The 19,443-nt window shown below is 43.6% G+C and overlaps 2 long non-coding RNA genes across 2 annotated transcripts; both read right to left on the bottom strand.

Moving 5' to 3' along the window:
- Positions 1-2,864: 2,864 nt before the first annotated feature.
- On the bottom strand, positions 2,865-11,464 carry LOC133136653 (uncharacterized). Its single transcript, XR_009709550.1, has 3 exons — positions 11,257-11,464; positions 10,957-11,019; positions 2,865-3,134 (listed from the first exon to the last, which is right to left on the bottom strand). It is a non-coding gene; the product is annotated as an uncharacterized LOC133136653 (long non-coding RNA).
- A 5,077-nt stretch (positions 11,465-16,541) lies between these two features.
- On the bottom strand, positions 16,542-17,838 carry LOC133136649 (uncharacterized). Its single transcript, XR_009709547.1, has 2 exons — positions 17,747-17,838; positions 16,542-17,494 (listed from the first exon to the last, which is right to left on the bottom strand). It is a non-coding gene; the product is annotated as an uncharacterized LOC133136649 (long non-coding RNA).
- Positions 17,839-19,443: the final 1,605 nt, after the last annotated feature.

The raw sequence follows: 19,443 nt of genomic DNA, 5'->3' as shown, positions 1-19,443 counted from the left end.
ATGGATACTGCGGTCGCCAGGGCCCTTTGCAGCCCTTTCTTAATTTCACTACAATTGGGTTAGCTGACTTTACCCTTCCTACATCTGTGTCATGCTGTAACCAGAGCACTTCTGGTACTGAGGATAGGTCCCTATCCTCTGTCTTTGTCTTTCCTGCACTTAAGTTCATCACTTTCTGCAGCTTGGCATTGTAATAGTCTTTACTTTCTCTGTTTTCCTGATTTTTGACTTGCACTTCTTTTGGTGTTCCTGTCATTTCTGTGTCCGTGTATATTTTTTATCATGCTTCCATCTTTGGACAGCCAGATTCTCAGATTGTCTGTTTTCAGGAATTCTGTAGTCTCTGCTCTTTTGGTCATTGGACCCAAATCCTTTGACTGGTATCCTGGATTGATCTTGAGTGTGACATGAGGAGATGCTCCTGGAACTTGGTGCCACTTTTTCATCCAGTCTGTTTTGTGCACCACAAGGGCAGTTCCTTCAGGCCCTATTATCAGCGCATTGGACCTCAGCTGTTGTGGGCCCTTTGCTTCTTTGAGCCATTTTTCTTCTCTCTTCTTGTTTAGCTCTGGATCAAATCTCATAGTGCAATGCAATTCTGATTGGGGCCAGTAGGCTTCTGGTATTTGTGCTTCAACATATTTTCCCCATTCTGCCCATGTTTTTTCTATTTGTGAGCCTCACTTTGCGTCACTTTGATTCAACACTGGCATTTGGCTATTAAAATTTGTTAGGTCTATCCCTCTCTCTGTACACTCCAGCCTTAATACCTAATGCAAGTATTGCATCCCTACCTAACAAATTCACTGGTGCATTGTGCGTCACCAGCAACGGGATGTTTGTCACTTTGTCTCCTATTTGGACAGACACTGGAGGTGTCATTGGTGTCAGTTGTGCTTTTCCTGAGAACCCTACTGTTTTAACATATTTTCCTGACATGTGACAGGCAGGTCATCAGCATGTTGTGATCTTATACACGTGCATGTGGCTCCAGTGTCTATCATCATGGGCACCCAATTTCCAGTAATGTTTACATTTATAATTGGCTCTTGAGCTGAATTGTTTGTCATCAGCACATGTTGTCCTACCTCCTTCAGGTTCTCTGGGCACCCCTATTGTGTGCCTTGATAATTCATCGGACCTCCTCCACTCCCTTGTTGTGGGGCTCCTCCTTGATTTTGTTCTTCCCAGGGATTTGTTGGGCAGTTTCTTCTGGTGTGTCCTGGCTGGTTGCAGCCCCAACACACTGGAGACCCTCCCTGGCCTGCCCCTCTGTGTCCCTGGTTCTGGTTCTGGTTCTGGTTCTTGTTGCCTTGATTCCCTTTATTACCTCCTTGTCCCAGCTGGTAGGGCCGTCCCCCCTGGGCCTGCTGCCCTCCCCAATTTAGACCCCCTGGGGGCTGCCCCTGTAAAAATGCAGGTGGCATTCCTAAAATGTTGTAGATGAGGCTGGACACAGGTCCATCTCCACCCCCCTTTCCCTGGTTCCGGGGCATAGGCGGTGGCATTTCTTCAAACATGAAATCTGCCATCACTGGTGCTTATTTTCTTTTTCAGTTCCTCCAGCTGCAGCTACAACAGCTTTCGCTGGAGTTCTTTTTTTTGGTCTTTTTGTCTCTTGTTTCTTTTCCTCTTTTTGCGGTTTCACAGGAGGGAGCATGGCCACATGGCAGAGCAAATGGTCAACATGATGAAGTCTTGTGTAATCTCCCTTTGTCATTGTATCGGTATTTTTAGTTGGCTAGGTAAGCAGTGTTTGGATAGTTAACTTTGGTGACTTTTGCTCTGTTTGTTTGTTTGTTCAAAAAAAAAAAAAAGCCCCTTGTCCTTATCTTTGTTGTACAGGTAGCAGTTGAAATTGTACTTACCTCTAGGGTCTTTCAGCGAACTTATCCCTGGTTATGGGTATGCACTTTGTTGTACGTCGCTCTGGATAAGAGCGTCTGCCAAATGCCAATAATGTAATGTAATGTAATGTCATTGTGTGTCATCTTTTGAGCTGATTCTCCAGATATGCTGCTGGATTTTCAGTGTCAGCAGAAATAATACAAATTCAGTGCAGTGTACTTCAATGCTGGGAATATATAAAAAAGAATACAATACAGTGCAAATATCAATGCTGGGAATATAGAAAAAAGAATACAATACAGTGCAAATATCATACTTCAGTGTACTTCTTCAATGTTGTGTTAGTGCAAAGTAGTACAGATACTGATACATAGAATAACAAAAGATAAGCATACTGATTAATAAGGTAAACATAGAATAACTAGGGAAAATATTCTATAAAGACCCTAAAGCAGGGGTGTCAAACTGAATCCCTAGGGGGCCGCAGTGTCTGTGGGTTTTTGTGGTTTCCTTTCAATCAGCTGCCAATTAAGGCCAATTAAGGCCTTGAGAACAAGGCGTGTGGATACTTTAACCATTCAATGACTTGAATGGACCCAGAACACCCCAAAAACCAGCAGACACTACGGCCCTCCAGGACTGGATTTTGACACCTGTGCCCTAGAGGGAAGTACAATTTCAACTGCTACCTGTACAACAAAGATAAGGACCAGGGCCTATTTTTTTTTTTTTTTTACTTTTCTTCCTAAAAATGAGTGGTATATTGTAAGGCACATGGTTTAGGAAGTGATTGTAGGGTTATGAATGGATATAAGTTAATTACAGTATGAGGTAAGAAACAGTATTGGAACAAATTCAACCCACCAACACAAAAGGTGTTCGTGACTTTCTAACAAATTATGAAGGTTAAGGTACAGCATGATTTACAATATTCCTTTAATGTGGTATTTTTTCCACAGAAGACACTTTACAGAGTATAACAGATCACATGACACAGTCCTCCACACATTTATTTTGCTTCATCAGCCACATCCTGATGTATCTCTCCACACTTTTACTTCTCGTTCTCACCCTCAATGCCTCGAGCAGACAGTGAGACCTCCCGGTCCGCTTGATCTTTACTGCCTCTGCACCCTGCACGTCTCGCTCAAGGTTGGGAATCGTTCCCTCCCGTGTGGCTTTAGTGGTGTAGTCAGGTCCTCCTATATTCCCGTTCTCTGAGCTCATATTGCGTTTGCCAACCAGTAAACCCACGTAGATGCACATGATGGGGGCATGAAGACCATCTGTAGACCCCAAAAATAAATTGATAATAGGGCTTCAATAAATTGATGTAACAAAGCTGTTTTTTCTTTTATCCATCTGGGGTTAGAATCAAATAATCCAGATCTGAAACACAGCGGTCAATAATATACGGAACAACAAATTTTGCCTGAAAAGCAGAACCAATTACGGGAAGGTTTTTTTTTTTCTTTTTTTTGCGTAACAAAGAAACAAACAGAGCAAAAGTGACCAAAGTTAACTATCCAAACACTGCTTACCTAGCCAACTAAAAATACCGATACACAAAGCAAGTCACAGAGACAACAATTAAGGTTCACAGGGAGGTAGGGAGGGATGGGGAGAGGTGCTGCTTGAAGAGGTGTGTCTTCAGCTTGCGCTTGAAGGTGGGGAGAGATTCTACAGTTCTGACCTCAACGGGGAGTTCGTTCCACCACCGTGGAGCCAGAACAGACAGTAGTCGTGAGCGTGAGGTGGAGGTTCGGAGAGGGGGAGGTGCCAAGCGGCCTGTGGAGGCTGAACGAAGAAGTCTGGCAGGGGTGTAGGGTCTGATGATTTTTTTGTAGATAAGCTGGGGAAGACCCCTTAACTGCTTGGAAGGCTAGCACCAATGTTTTGAATTTGATGCGAGCCATGACAGGCAGCCAGTGGAGGGAAGTAAGCAGGGGGGTGACGTGAGTATTTGGGAAGGTTGAAGACCAGACGAGCTGCTGCATTCTGGATAAGTTGGAGGGGTCTGATGGCGGACGCTGGGAGGCCAGCCAAGAGGGAAAGGACCAAAGGACCACGAACAATATGCCCAAACACAAGCTCATTTGGACTGAAACCTGTGCTCTCCTGTGAAACCTCCCTGGCAGCCATCAACCAAGGCAAGCCTTCCTAACTTTCACTTTGGATCACCTTAGGTATGCCAAAAGTGGTCAAGAACTTGATCAAAGCCTTCATTACAGACCTAGAGGTGATATTACGCAACGGATAGGCTTCAGATATCTAGTGGCTTGGCACATCACAGTTAGCAAGCTGCACTGCCAGATTTTGAACATGGGACAGGTCCAATGCAGTCAGTAATTAGGTGCTCAAAAGGTTTACCTACTGTAGGAATAGGATACAAAGGTGCTGGCTTAGTAGATTGATTAGGCTTACCAGTAACTTGGGATGTGTGACAGGTCTTACAGAAAAAGGCTACATCCTTTTTAACCCTGGCCAAAAAAAAAATGCCGTAAAATGCAGTCATACGTTTTTCTAACACCTAGATGACCCGCAAGGCCGTCATGGGAAATTTTCTAAATCTGTTCTCGGAATTTAGAAGGAATTACAATTTGATTAATTGTCTCATCAGAAAAGCCTGGCCGACTCCATTTCCGCATCAAAATGGCATCTTGGAAAAAAATACCCCTGGGAGCTAGAATTCAACTCATCCTCAGAAAAAAACTTTGCCGAACAAGACAGCCAATGAGGAATTGGCTTTCTGATCAGAGAAACTCCTGAGAAGAAACAGACAGGGGACTGATTACCAGATCAGTTCTCGCTCTTTCAGGCTTTGTCCACAGGTGAAACTGCTTCCACTGGGTCTACCAGAAAGGTCTCACTTAGATCAATCAATGAACAGGGATACTCCTTTTTTAAATGGTCAACAGGGGCCTTAATGCTGTTACGGCTCATAGCCCGAGTAATGGCACAAGCCGAAAACACTTCTGGGTACCTCCGCGCATTCACATCCACCTCCGTAAACATGCATGGGACAGAGACAAACTCTAGAGGGTGCTGTACATCTTTCCACACAGCTCCACCAGCCAAATCATTTCCTAAAAGGAAAGTAACTCGACTGGCAGGGAGAGGCGCACACCCACTACAACCTTGCCATTGACCAAATCAGAAGATAGATTAATTTCATGTAATGGAACGTTCACATAGGTTAATTCAATGCCCTGTATCAACACACTGCGTCCAATATCAGTTTGATGAAAGGGGCAAAATACCCTCCAAAAGAAATTACTGAGTTGCCCCTGTATCCCTCAGTATTGTAACAGCCTGCTTCACTGGGTTACCATCAAGAGATACAAAACCTTTAGTGAGAAATGGAGAAAACTCTATACATGGAGTAACCTCTATAGATGAGCAGGATCCTGAATTTTCCAATGGGTCACCTTAGGAGTGTCAATAAAATTACTTGAGCATGGCACAGGGGCTGCTAAAGCAACAACCCTAAATTGAGCGGACTTATTTTTGGCTTTAAGAACCGGGCAATCACTAATCCAGTGTCCTTTTTGTTTACAATAGGCACAAACCCCATTATGCTCTTTCCCAGTTGATTTACGATCAATCTTTTTCTCAACTGCATTTGCATCATTACCAATACCAGAAGAATCTTCTGATTGAGATTGACAAGTCAATTTTGTTACAAGCATTGCTACGAAAACGGTGGTCTCCAAACCCACTTTTATGCGTCAGCACAAATTCATCAGCAAGCACAGCTGCGTCCGCTGCCGTCTGCACTGTGCTCATTAACATAAGTAGCAACGCGGTCGGGAACAGAACTCTTAAACTACTCAAGTACCAGTAAATCACGTAATTGTTCAAATGTAGTAACAGTGGATGCTTTAATCCAGCGGTCAAAAAAAAAAAAAAAAAAAAAAAAAAAAAAACTTAATGACTCCCTAGCGAATTCAACGTGCGTTTGCCCTGCACCTTTCTCATAATTCCTAAATTTTTGGCGATAAGCCTCAGGAACTAATTCATAGGATTTTAGAACAGCAGATTTGACGATGTTATAGTTAGAGCACTGTTCAGATGTTAGTGCTGAATACGCTTCCTGAGCCTTCCCAGTAAAAATACACTGAAGCATCAGTGTTCTTCGAACAAAGTATCAGCTACACGCTCAAATAGAATAAAGTATCAACGTCTTTTTCATTGAACCTAGGAAGTAATCTAGAATAAAGAAGAGGGAAATAAGGAAATTATTTAATTAGTCCTTGGGCCAAACCATTTTTCAGTACCATCTGGGTGGACAAATTCTAGATGTGATTTTTTTAGTCCTATACATCCCTAGATTATGTTTTGATATGATAGACCTTTTGGGTTTGGCAGCTTATTAGTGGTTATCACCTCCTAAAGGTATGGACTGCTTTCGTTCAAAACCGGTTTTGCCAAAAAAAGTCCCCTGCCATATTTTGCTCCCCTTCGCATGATTCGCTTGTGGGTCGGGCTGTGGGGGTGCTAGAGACATGAGCCCGCAGTTATTGTTATGCGCCTGAGTCACTTTTCCGCACCTACCCCCTACCGGTGAATGCCTCATTTTTGCGGTTTTCCGGAGGTATTGTGCGGTAGGTGCGGGAAAGTTACCATAGCTCAGCGTAGGAAGCTCTGATCGACTCGGGGTTGGTCTCTCCGTGTTCAGGAGACTCAGGCGCATAAAGAACATGTCTCTATGAACTACAGCCCAACCACAGCCCGAGCTACGAGCAAATAAGGCGAAGGGGAGCAAAATATAGCAGGGGACTTTTTTTGGCTCCACCAGAAAAGTTAAAAAGGGTAAAACATTTTACCTAATAGATATCACCATAAAACTTCCTCAGTTGGTTACTTACATAAAGACTATTATATTTTGTATTAAAAGTTTTCTGAATTTTTATGTTTAAATATGCAAATGATGCATTATCTACTTAAAATATGTGTTAATTTGCATAACTTTCCAGAATAGAAATCTAATCTGTAAAAAAAAATCTAAAAGTAATCTAAGCAAGCCCCCCTGTACAAACCTTTAGAATATGGATAATAACACATACAATACATAAACCCTTTTTGATTATGTCCAGGTTTCAGTTCAGTGAGTGAGTCTAGTGGCTGGTGACCGCTAGGACCATAGGCAGATGCCTTGTTGGTAAGTAATTTGTTCAAAGTACTTAAAACAAATAAAGTGTGTGTTTACCCCCTCAAATGAATTAATTTATCTCCAGCCAGATCCATATTTAGAGGTAAGTTACCTTGGGTAACTTTAGCTAGCAAGCTAGTTTAGAGTTAGCGGTAATGTATAGCTAGCTAGTTAGCTGGCTAGTTCATAACGGGGTCATTCCTATGTTCCCCGGGTCCTATGTTCCCCTGTTTCCCGAAAAAGGGTCCTATGTTCCCTGGTTTCACGAAAAAGGGTCCTATGTTCCCGTTTCCCCGGGAAAGACTGACATCCTATGTTTGGGAAATTTGCACGCAGCTGAACCGCTGGATTTCCTAATCCTAGGATGGCAGGGGAAAGACTGCCGCCGTGGACTACCATGTATGTCGTGATTAAATCATCCAGTTCGTCACAAAAACGCTGAATTCACCGGCGTTCAGTCTCTCAAAACTTCCATAACCAATACCACAACATAAATATAAGGTCTAAAAGTGACACAAATAAGCATAATACACGTCGTAGCACTCGGTCTGCCCACAGTCTTCACAGCCTGTGATTTTCCACTCCTCAAAACCAGACATTTCATGACGGCTTATCAATAAAAGAAAAGCAGCTGGTTCATATCACTTACCTTTGGAAGAAAGCTTGCTTAGTGTGCTTCAAACCCACAAAAGTTTTTGGTAATCCATTGAACAGGTTTCATTTGCAACCACTAGTTTGGAGCCAATACGCGCTACGAAATACTATGCGTGTATTCTCGGACATGCCAACCTCAATCACAGAAATAAACTACAAGACAAGACCCTATATGTTACCTGTGAAGAAGTCTGCTTCAAAATCAGCAAGACCCAGTGGAAGGAGGTAACACAGCTCAAATCCTCTCAGGAGGAAGCTGACACCCGCATGCAATTGCATGCTCTCCATGCAGCAGAGTCTGGCTACAAGGCGGTGATCATCACGGCTGACGACACAGATGTTCTGGTGTTGACTCTGGGTTTGAGCAAGGACATCCCATGCAGAGTGTACCAAAAATGTGGCACACACAACAGGACAAAATTCCTGGACATCACAAAACTATGCCAATCGCTTGGCGATAGTGTTGCTGGTGCCTTGATTGGCATGCATGGATTCACTGGCTGTGACACTGTCAGCGCGTTTGCAGGACGTGGGAAAGTGGGCACCCTCAAACAGTTGAAGTCAGACAGGACATACCAAGACGCCTTCCTTGAGCTCGGTCGTACTTGGGATGTCTCCGATGAGCTCTTCAAGAAGCTGCAGGAAGTCACATGGCGCATGTATGTACCCTCTACAAAAACAACATCTGTCAACCTTCTTCGGTACCAACTTTTCTGCACCAGACGTGGAGAGGTCGAGTCCAGCCAGCTTCCACCTTGTGAGGATTGCCTATTTATGCATTCCATTCGGGCCAACTATCAGGCTGCAATTTGGAGACGGTCTCTTCAAACCCAGCCATCTGTACCAAGCCCCAAGGACCACGGGTGGACCACAGATGACCAAGGGCAGCTGGAAATCCAGTGGATGCGCGGTTCCCCAGCACCAGATGCTGTCTTGCAGTTTCTCTCCTGGAAGTGTGTGAGGTCGTGCAAACCACCACAGTGCACATGTATCAACAATGGCCTGAAGTGCACAAACCTGTGGAAACTACAAACCTGTGCCAACCAACACAGTGAGGAAGAGCCTGCTGCACATCTGACAGACTCAGATGTGGATGATGATGCAGATAATGATCTGTGCTGAAATACACCCCCACCTCTGCTTCATCCCGTGGTAATGTATTCCTAGTGTTTCATATTGTGATCTTGGTCTGTGGTTGCGCTCCTGCCTTACTGTGTATTCTACTCTGTCCACAGGATCTTCACCTCCCTTCGTCTGCTGTGCACCAAATGTGGATGTTAATAAATGTGCACCAAATGTGGATGTTAATAAATGTTTCCACCACAAAAATAATCTCATCATGTATTGCTTTTGTCCCTATTACTTAATGAAGCATTGTGTAGCAATAGCAATCAATTGGTTTATAATATGTTATGTGAGAAATTAAATGGGATTGGACTTTTCAAGTAATCTATTGTTAGACTATTCCTGCAAATATCAGGACAGAAGAAAAATCTATGTCACTTTTAATACAGTAAAAAGTACAAATAGTTTCTGGCATCCAACAGGTCAAGATGTGAATGAAGAGGTAACAGTGACACCTATAGTGGCCTGGAGGCTACAAGTAACAATTGATAAGTTATACAGTAGGGGCCTGTCTTATACACAATATAATAGTACTACTTAAAGAGATGCTAGTGTGAGTGACTGGCACTGGAAAAACTTCATTAAGAAGATGTTGGTGTGCTGAAGAAGGGAGTCATGAGGCAAATTAGATAGTGGTTTTATTAACCAAAAATAACCAACAAAAATCAGGAAACATAAATTTGCAGCCCTGGGATGCTACAAATATAATTTAAATCAAAACCACTTCCACAGCCTCACAGGACGCTGTACTCTCTCTCACCAAGGTCAGAATGACCAGCTTATATACATCTTCCTCAGCCCTACATTGGTTGGACTGAACCATTATCCCAGGTACAGGGTAAGCTATACAAGAGGAGGTATCATAAATGTTCTTAAGATGTAAATGAAAAATATATTTTCAAACATTATATAGGTTGACTGTTGGGACTCCATACACCTACAGGTTTCACTGCCTTGTGGGCTAAATAAATGTATCTGTGGTCCGTGGATAAACCAACAAGGTCTATCACATCAAAAGATAATCTAGGGATGTATAGTAATTAATTACTGGCTTTATCCAATGTTCTGGAAAGATATGCAAATTAACACATATTTTAAGTAGATAATGCATCATTTGCATATTTAAACATAGAAATTCTGAAAACTTTTAATACAAAAAAATAATTGTCTTTATGTAAGTAACCAACTGAGGAAGTTTCATGGTGATATCTATTAGGTAAAATGTTTTACCCTTTTTAACTTTTCTGGTGGAGCCAAAAAAAGTCCCCTGCTATATTTTGCTCCTCTTCGCGTTATTTGCTCGTAGCTCGGGCTGTGGTTGGGCTGTGGTTGATAGAGACATGTTGAGTCTCCTGAACACGCAGATACCAACCCCGAGTCGATCAGAGCTTCCTACGCTGAGCTATGGTAACTTTCCCGCACCTACTGCACAATACCTCCGGAAAACCGCAAAAATGAGGCATTCACCGGTAGGGGGTAGGTGCGGAAAAGTGAGTCAGGCGCATAACAATAACTGCGGGCTCATGTCTCTAGCACCCCCACAGCCCGACCCACAAGCGAATCATGCGAAGGGGAGCAAAATATGGCAGGGGACTTTTTTTGGCAAAACTCCGGTTTTGAACGAAAGCAGTCCATACCTTTAGGAGGTGATAACCACTAATAAGCTGCCAAACCAAAAGGTCTATCATATCAAAACATAATCTAGGGATGTATAGGACTAAAAAAATCACATCTAGAATTTGCCCACCCAGATGGTACTGAAAAATGGTTTGGCCCAAGGACTAATTAAATTATTTCCCTCTTCTTTACTCTCCGCTATTGCACCCAACCGGAAAAAACAAGACAGCCAAACAGTGTGCATAAAAAAACTGAAGGCGCTTTCCCCACAAATCTACCTGATCAACCCTAGTCTTCTGGGAGTCCCTACGGCTCGAGGCGGCTTTAAACGCTGAAACCGTACGCACAATGAATAACCAAGTTACCACCGTAACGTCGGAGCGTGCCCTCACCGTCACGACAACCCGAAAATAACAAACTAAAATAAAAAAATCGACAGGCCTCCCGGCCGTGCCGCTCAACCTATCAGGGGAATATAGCTTTAAGCACCAGTAATTATTACACAAGTATTATCAGAACAAATCAATACTTTAATTGCACACTAGTATGGTAACACTCACCGGTCCTCGGAAGGATGGAGCAGCGGGGAACAGAGATGATAGCTCCAACTCACGAAACTGGAACTAGAATAATTATTCTTCACTCCCACGATCAAAATAAATTTAAACAAGCATGAACTAGTCAGTATAAACCAATGCGTGTCTATGGGCATCTGTTCCAAAATGTTACAGTAGCTTAGACCACTGGAAAGTAGGCTACGCCAATCCAAAAACACAAACAAATCCAGATAGCAAATCCAGATAATACAAACAAACGGACACGAAACGAGTCCTACCAAAAGGAATCAGGTGAGTACTTACGCATGCCAAAGAACAAAGCTACCTGAAAGTAACAACAACGTCGCGGCGACCAAATATGAACAGATGCCAAAACCGCCTTAGTGCGAAATAAGGCATTCAAACTCGCAATGCAAGTAAAAAATAAAGGGATCAAAAAGGATCCCGGATGAGCCCCCATTATGCTATGATCGCTCCTAAATCATAACATAAAGGACACACACCAGTCTAATGAGTGACAAAACAATAGAATGTAATAATACAAGAGAACAAAAATACAAAAAATGGGTAATGAGGTGTGTAGAGCTATGTGCCATGTACTTATATGCATAAAATGAAAAAAATGAATGTGAATGGATACGTGTAATAGCAAATGCAAATGTTAGTCAGTCAAACAAAGTGCTTGTCAGCATGGGAGGAAGCAAGCCCCAACTGCAGGAATGGCAGGTGTTTTAGCCACTTGAAAGATAAGCAAAAATAAAAACCAGAAACGGATACGAGAGGGCCGTCACAGTAGAAATTAGAAAATGTGTGTACGCTAAAAAATATTCTGATTTATAAAACCTTGCGTACACCTACCGGTGCACAATTTCCTTTTGTAAATCCCAAATCAACTTGGAATTGTCCGTACGTGCATAAGCCCAACACACTGCCTAGTTCACTCCCACATTTACCCATAAATGGTTAAAGAGACACCCTTAATTACAGTTTTTGCTCAGTTTTCAAAACCTTAGACACAAGACTCAAAAAGGTAAGCACTTGTAACACAGCCTGTTCGCCTGTTCAAAACATGCATTGCGCATTCATATCTTTGAAGAAATCTTTTCCAAAGAAGTATTTCCAAACTCATTGGTAATTGTAAGTAAGTAATTGTGAAATACTATCGGAACATTTGTTTAGATCACTCACACATAAGATACCTATAGCTTCACTTTTTAGTTGTTTTTACAATACTTAAATATTGCAGTTAGAAATACATTACATACAACAAAGTGCATACCCATAACCAGGGATAAGTGCGCTGAAAGACCCTCGAGGGAAGTACAGTTTCAACTGCTACCTGCACAACAAAGATAAGGACCAGGGCCTATTTGACCATTGCAATTTTGTACAGTTTTTACAGTTTAAAAAAATTTTTTTTTTAACTTTTTTTCCTAAAAATGAGTGGTATATTGTAAGGCACATGGTTTAGGAAGTGATTGTAGGGTTATGAATTGATATAAGTTCATTACAGTATGAGGTAAAAAACAGTATTGGAACAAATTCAACCCACCAACACAAAAGGTGTGTGTGACTTTCTAACAAATTATGAAGGTTAAGGGACAGCATGATTTACAATGTTCCTTTAATATGGTATTTCTTCCACAGAAGACACTTTACAGAGTATAACAGATCACATGACACAGTCCTCCACAAGATTCTAGCTTCATCAGCTACATGCTGATGTGTCTCTCCACACTGTGACTTCTCTCTCTCACCCTCAATGCCTCGAGCAGACAGTGAGACCTCCCCGTCCGCTTGATCTTCACTGCCTCTGCACCCTGCACGTCTCGCTCAAGGTTGGGCATCGTTCCCTCCTGTGTGCCTTTAGTGGTGTAGTCAGGTCCTCCTATATTCCTGTTCTCTGAGCTCATTGTATCAGCTCTCTTGTGTAAATAACTGATCTGTTTGATAATCCTGGATATTATTACATACGAACTTGATATTTAGATGAAAATATAAGATGATAATAATATGGTTTTTTTTATTTGCATTTTTTTTTATTGATGAATATATCTATAGTTTAATGAACTGGTACGGATTTGAAGTGTACGATGATTAATGTGCCTGATTTGGAACCAATGGGACGCATTAGCATGTTCGCATGGTAATTATCCCAAGTCGGTTTTGTTTGATTTTTCAAATTATAAAAAAAAAAACTATGTTCATTGTTCACTTTGTCACTATCAGATACTGTAGTTCAAATGTACGTACTTGGATGTATCGTTTTGATGTGTTGTTAACCAAATATGTATGTGTACCAAAAATCACCATATCAGTGTACACGTCTTCCAAATATGACATCACCCCGCTTGATAACTCCTTTGATCTGTCTGAATCTCGGTCTGAATCTCCTACTGCACGTTCAAGAGAGCGTGCCCCGCCCGCTTTTTTAGGTAGGGTTGCCAGATAGCTGAAATAATCCTTCCTTCACATCCTCAGCATAGGGTTTACAAAAACAAAATCTGGAATCTTCGTCGCAAATATCGACGGTTTGGAAACGTCAGGTTTCTCGTGTTTTGTCAACAACACGGATATTATATTGGCACGTTGTTCACAACCCCCCCATTAGTGGTCCCCCCCATAATGAAGGACGGTAAGGTGTATTGAACAGGGTAGCTGGGACTCCAGTTGAGTTTTTGGTTTACGTGACCCAGGACAATCAAAATGAATCCGTTCTTAATTGTACGTGTTGGTTGTTCCTGTACATGGGAATGCCAATAAAAATGTTTAGAAGCACAGTTCTATTAAAAAAATTGTATTTGAACATGTTTGTCGGTCCTGATTTGCACTATGCTTGTGATGTGTTTGTTTTATGTCCTTGTTTGCTTTACATATTAGCCTACGGCTTACTAATTTTAGTATTTCTGAAATCAAATAATCGAGGCATAATGTAAGCCCATATCTCCAGTAGTCCCTTTGCATTGTTAATTTGCCTATTACACCTAAAACGTTGCCGCTCTGTGTGAATCCAAACGGTGAAATCATGCTTTATGCAAAATAGATCGAGTGGTTATTTTTCTACGTGGCCACAAGGGGGCAGGCTCTGCACGCACGCAGATGCAATGTGTTTTTCTTTCTCAACCTATTGGTGTTCCCTATAAATTGTGTACTATCTAGTTATCTGATTACTGCCTTGCATGGCAGCCTATTGCCTTTGGTGTGTGTGTGTGTGCGTGTGCGTGTGCACGTGCGTGTGAATGGGTGAACCAAGCCTCATTAGTTCCTTTCACAGGTGCAATTCTATTTTTCAGCCAGAAGAGGGCCATGTTCACTCTAGCTTCTCACCCTCTCCTCTGGTTGTGTCTTATCTCTTGAGGGTACAGATAGATTCAGGCCTCCCCACTCACCTTGAATAAAGTTTTTAAACCTTTATTTTACATAACCGGTGGGTTATATAATCACCGGTACATCAGCTGATCCAGGATCAGTGTAGGAAACCTGCCCAGTTGGAGCTGCTGTCATTATAAACGGGTGCAGTCTGAATCTGGGGCCAGGGAGCCCAGAGACTCATCGCCCCTGAATCTGGGGCCCAGAAGGGCAGCGCAGGAGGGGCCGGGGCATAAAAGATGGGACAGGTCCTCGTGCAAACGGCCGTCTCGCTGCCTGTGTTTACTTGGCATTTCTAATTCTCAAACCATGTACAAGCCTGCTCATAAATGACCGCTGCTGCTGGCTTGTGAGAGTGAGCGCGACTTGCGGTTCACCTCTGAAACACGCAGTGCCACACAGCTGCTCCTTCTCACACTGCACTGCCACACAGCTGCTCCTTCTCACACTGCAGTGCCACACAGCTGCTCCTTCTCACACTGCAGTGCCACACAGCTGCTCCTTCTCACACTGCACTGCCAGACAGCTGCTCCTTCTCACTGCAGTGCCACACAGCTGCTCCTTCTCACACTGCACTGCCACACAGCTGCTCCTTCTCACACTGCACTGCCACACAGCTGCTCCTTCTCACTGCAGTGCCACACAGCTGCTCCTTCTCACACTGCACTGCCACACAGCTGCTCCTTCTCACACTGCACTGCCACACAGCTGCTCCTTCTCACACTGCACTGCCACACAGCTGCTCCTTCTCACACTGCACTGCCACACAGCTGCTCCTTCTCACACTGCAGTGCCAGACAGCTGCTCCTTCTCACACTGCACTGCCACACAGCTGCTCCTTCTCACACTGCACTGCCACACAGCTGCTCCTTCTCACACTGCACTGCCACACAGCTGCTCCTTCTCACACTGCACTGCCACACAGCTGCTCCTTCTCACACTGCACTGCCACACAGCTGCTCCTTCTCACACTGCACTGCCACACAGCTGCTCCTTCTCACACTGCACTGCCACACAGCTGCTCCTTCTCACACTGCACTGCCACACAGCTGCTCCTTCTCACACTGCACTGCCAGACAGCTGCTCCTTCTCACACAAACCACCAAACGTGAGTGAGTGAGTAAGTGAGTGAGTGAGTGAGTGAGAGAGCGAGTGAGAGTGAGAGAGTGAGAGCGAGAGAGCGAGAGAGCGAGTGAGTGTGAGTGAGTGAGTGAGAGAGTGAGAGTGAGTGAGTGAGTGAGTGAGTGAGTGAGGGAGTGAGAGTGCAGTCGTCCGTGTATTTGCTTCTGAAAGAGCCTTAGTGCTGACTGACTGCATGTGCAGAGCATCATACAAGAACTCTGTTTGGCGCTTAATGGAGATGCAGACACCATAACAAAGCTACAGACAAAGCTACAGACACCATAACAAAGCTACAGACAAAGCTACAGACACCATGACAAAGCTACAGACAAAGCTACAGGCACCATAACAAAGCTACAGACGAAGATACAGACACCATGACAAAGTTACAGACAAAGCTACAGACACCATGACAAAGCTACAAAGATACAGACACCATGACAGTTACAGACAAAGCTACAGACACCACGACAAAGCACACACAGATACAGACACCACGATAAAGCTACAGACAAACCTACAGACCCCATGACAAAGCTATAGACAAAGATACAGACACCATGATAAAGCTAAAGACAAAGCTACAGACACCATGACAAAGCTACAGACAAAGATATAGACACCATGACAAAGTTACAGACAAAGCTACAGACACCATGACAAAGCAGACAGATACAGACACCATGACAAAGCTACAGACACCATGACAAAGCTACAGACAAACCTACAGACCCCATGACAAAGCTACAGACAAAGATACAGACACCATGACAAAGCTACAGACAAAGCTACAGACACCATGACAAAGCACACACAGACAGATACAGACACCATGACAAAGCTACAGACACCATGACAAAGCTACAGACAAACCTACAGACCCCATGACAAAGCTACAGACAAAGATATAGACACCATGACAAAGCTACAGACAAAGCTACAGACACCATGACAAAGCTACAGACAAAGATGTGGACACCATGACAAAGTTAGACAAAGCTACAGACACCATGACAAAGCTACAAAGATACAGACACCCTGACAAAGCTACAGAGAAAACCTACAGACAAAGATACAGACACCATAACAAAGCTATGTGATTTGAGCAACCCTTTTGTTTATTTTCTATTTGAATGTGTTATTTTGAACAAAATAAAGGTTTGACCTTTTTTCCTAACAAAAGTCAGTTTTGACCCATAACACCACAGATGCCACTATAGATACAAAAAAAGGTATTCCTTTCATTTTGCATTTTTTATGAGACACTTTACAGAGTGTAACATTACATTACATTACATTACATGGCATTTAGCAGACGTACTTATGCAGAGCGACGTACAACAAAGTGCAAATCAAACACAAGAACAAGTGCCAAGAGGACCCGAGAGGACAGTACAGTTCCGAGTCCTAGCGTAAACATACAGAAATTCAGAACCCTTGAAGAGTACAATCAACTTTCAAACTAGCATACCACAGTTGGCAGCTAGAATACAACAATACAACGGCCAATAAAAACAACAATACCTATACAAGTAAGGATATATATACATAAGTGCCATTACAGTCTAAGGCTAATCATGGTAATTGGGGAGGGAAAGGTGTAGCCTTAAGAGATGGGTCTTCAGTTGCGCTTGAAGGAGGTCAGAGACTCTGCCGTTCTGACATGGAGGTCATTCCACCACCGTGGGACCGTGAGCGTGAACAGATCGTGACATGACACAGTCTTCCGCAAGTTTATTTTGCTTCATCGCCTTCATGCCGATTAATCTCCCCATACTGTGACTTCTCTCTCTCACGCTCAATGCCTCGAGCAGACAGTGAGACCTCCCTGCCTCTGCACCCTGCACATCTCGCTCAAGGTTGGGCATTGTTCCCTCCCGTGTGGTTTCGGTGGTGTAGTCAGGTCCTTGTATATTCCCGTTCTCTGAGCTCATATTGTGTTCCCGCCAGTACGAACGCAGAAATCTCTCAGACACTCACCGTCTGCCTGTCTGGAAAAAGGAAGGAATCCAAGGAGGCAGAGGAAAGTGCTCTGGAGCCTCTGGGAAACCTGCGTACAAAACATGGGTTCAGTGCTCAGGAGATTTAGACTTGCAAAACTAGACTTGCAAAACCAGCTAGCTACACGGGTAGGCAAAACTGATATGAATAAGTTTTGTTTTTATCTAAACTTCTCTTGATAATGTGAAACAAGCGATCAGTAACATCGATCTGGTAGTATAATTATGAATGAGCATGAAACCGTGAACAGCTAAATAATGCATTCAGAATGAAGAGAAATCGTGCAAAGCCACATTCTCACCTGTGTTTGTCAGGTCGTCTACATTCCCAAGAAGAGAACGATATCGGACGTCTCCAGACTCTTATAGTCACAGCAGGGTGTGGAGACTGATTGGACACAACAACTCTTTCACTTCCACTTTACTGTTCCTCAAATAGGTTTCTACATGTTGTGGTGGCCCGATCGAGGATCAGCACGTCACTGGAGGAGAGCGGGCTGTGCGACGGCAAGTAATTCACGGTGAATATTTCCCGCGTACGTATTTAAGGGACCGGCACCTTGGAGAGAGCCGTGCAGGAGCCCGCCTAGGCGTCTCGGTACGCTAAAAAAATATTCTGATTCATAAAAACTTGCGTACACGTACCGGTGCACAATTTCCTTTTATAAAGCCAAAATCAACTTGGAATTGTCCGTACGTGCATATAAGCTGTCTACAGTCCCAAGAACAGAATGATATTGGACGTCTCCAGACTCTTATAGTCACAGGAGGGTGTGGAGGCAGATTGGACACAACAACTTTTTACTTCCCTTTTACTGTTCCTTGGTTTATACATGTTGTGGCCCGATCGAGGATCAATTCACCACTGAAGGAGAACGAGCTGTGCGACGGCAAGTAAGCGACGTACAGTTGATTAGACTAAGCAGGAGACAATCCTCCCCTGGAGCAATGCAGGGTTCAGGGCCTTGCTCAAGGGCCCAGCGGCTGTGCAGATCTTATTGTGGCTACACCAGGATTAGAACCACCGACCTTGCGTGTCCCAGTCATTTACCTTAACCACTACGCTACAGGCCATCCATAGAGAGAAGAGGAGAGAAGAGAGGAAACCAAACTGGGTCGAACCCGTGTCTGCAGAAGCCAGGTTCAACGGGTTCTGTTGCACCTTAACTAAGGGCCAGACTTACTCAGACTTTTAGCACGCGCTCAACTAATGACACAACCATTGATTGGTGCGAACAAATACCATGACCAATGGTCGTGTTATTGGTTTTGCGTGTGCTAAAAGGTTTTGCACATGTTAAAATCCTTTTGGGGCAACCCATGACCTACTGCTTGATTGCAGCTGTTGTGCCCTTGAGCAGGGCCCTTAACCCCGCATTGCTCCAGGAGGGATTGGCCCCTGCTCCGTCTAACCAACTTCTTTGTGTGTGTGTGTGAGTGAGTGTGTGTGTGTGTGTGTGTGTCACATTGTGTGCATCAGACGGTGAGTGAGTGCACACAATGGGGGGGGTTAGACAAGAGGGATAGGGATATCAGAAAGGGGGGCGGGGGAAATCAGGAGGGAAGACTAAGGTACAGTTTGAAAAGGTGTGTTTTTAGTTTGCGTTGAAGGGATTTTGCTGTCTTGACAGTGGTTGGCAAAATGACACCATTACGAAATGACACCATGGCTTCCTCTTTTTCTTTTGCTGGGTTTCAAACGGCTGTCTGTATGTGCATCAGGACCGTGTTTATAAAGCTAGAAGAGAAAAGACTTGCACTCACTCCGTGCTCCAAAGACAATCAGGGTCATTTATTGAGCCATGAAAATGTGGGTGTGAGTGTGTGTGTGTGTGTGTGTGTGTGTGTGAGTGTGTGTGAGTGTGTGAGTGTGTGAGTGTGTGTGTGTGTGTGAGTGAGTGTGAGTGTGTAAGTCTTTTCTTCTCAGATGTTCAGTTGCTCCTGTGACCCATGAGTTGCGTAAAGCTTTTTTGGTGTGCGCCTGTTCTAAAAAAAAAGC

This window comes from Conger conger, chromosome 9 (genome assembly GCF_963514075.1).
Source record: "Conger conger chromosome 9, fConCon1.1, whole genome shotgun sequence".
NCBI lineage: Eukaryota > Metazoa > Chordata > Actinopteri > Anguilliformes > Congridae > Conger > Conger conger.
The sequence above is the reverse complement of the archived record's forward strand: the minus strand, read 5'-3'. Positions and strand labels throughout refer to the sequence as shown.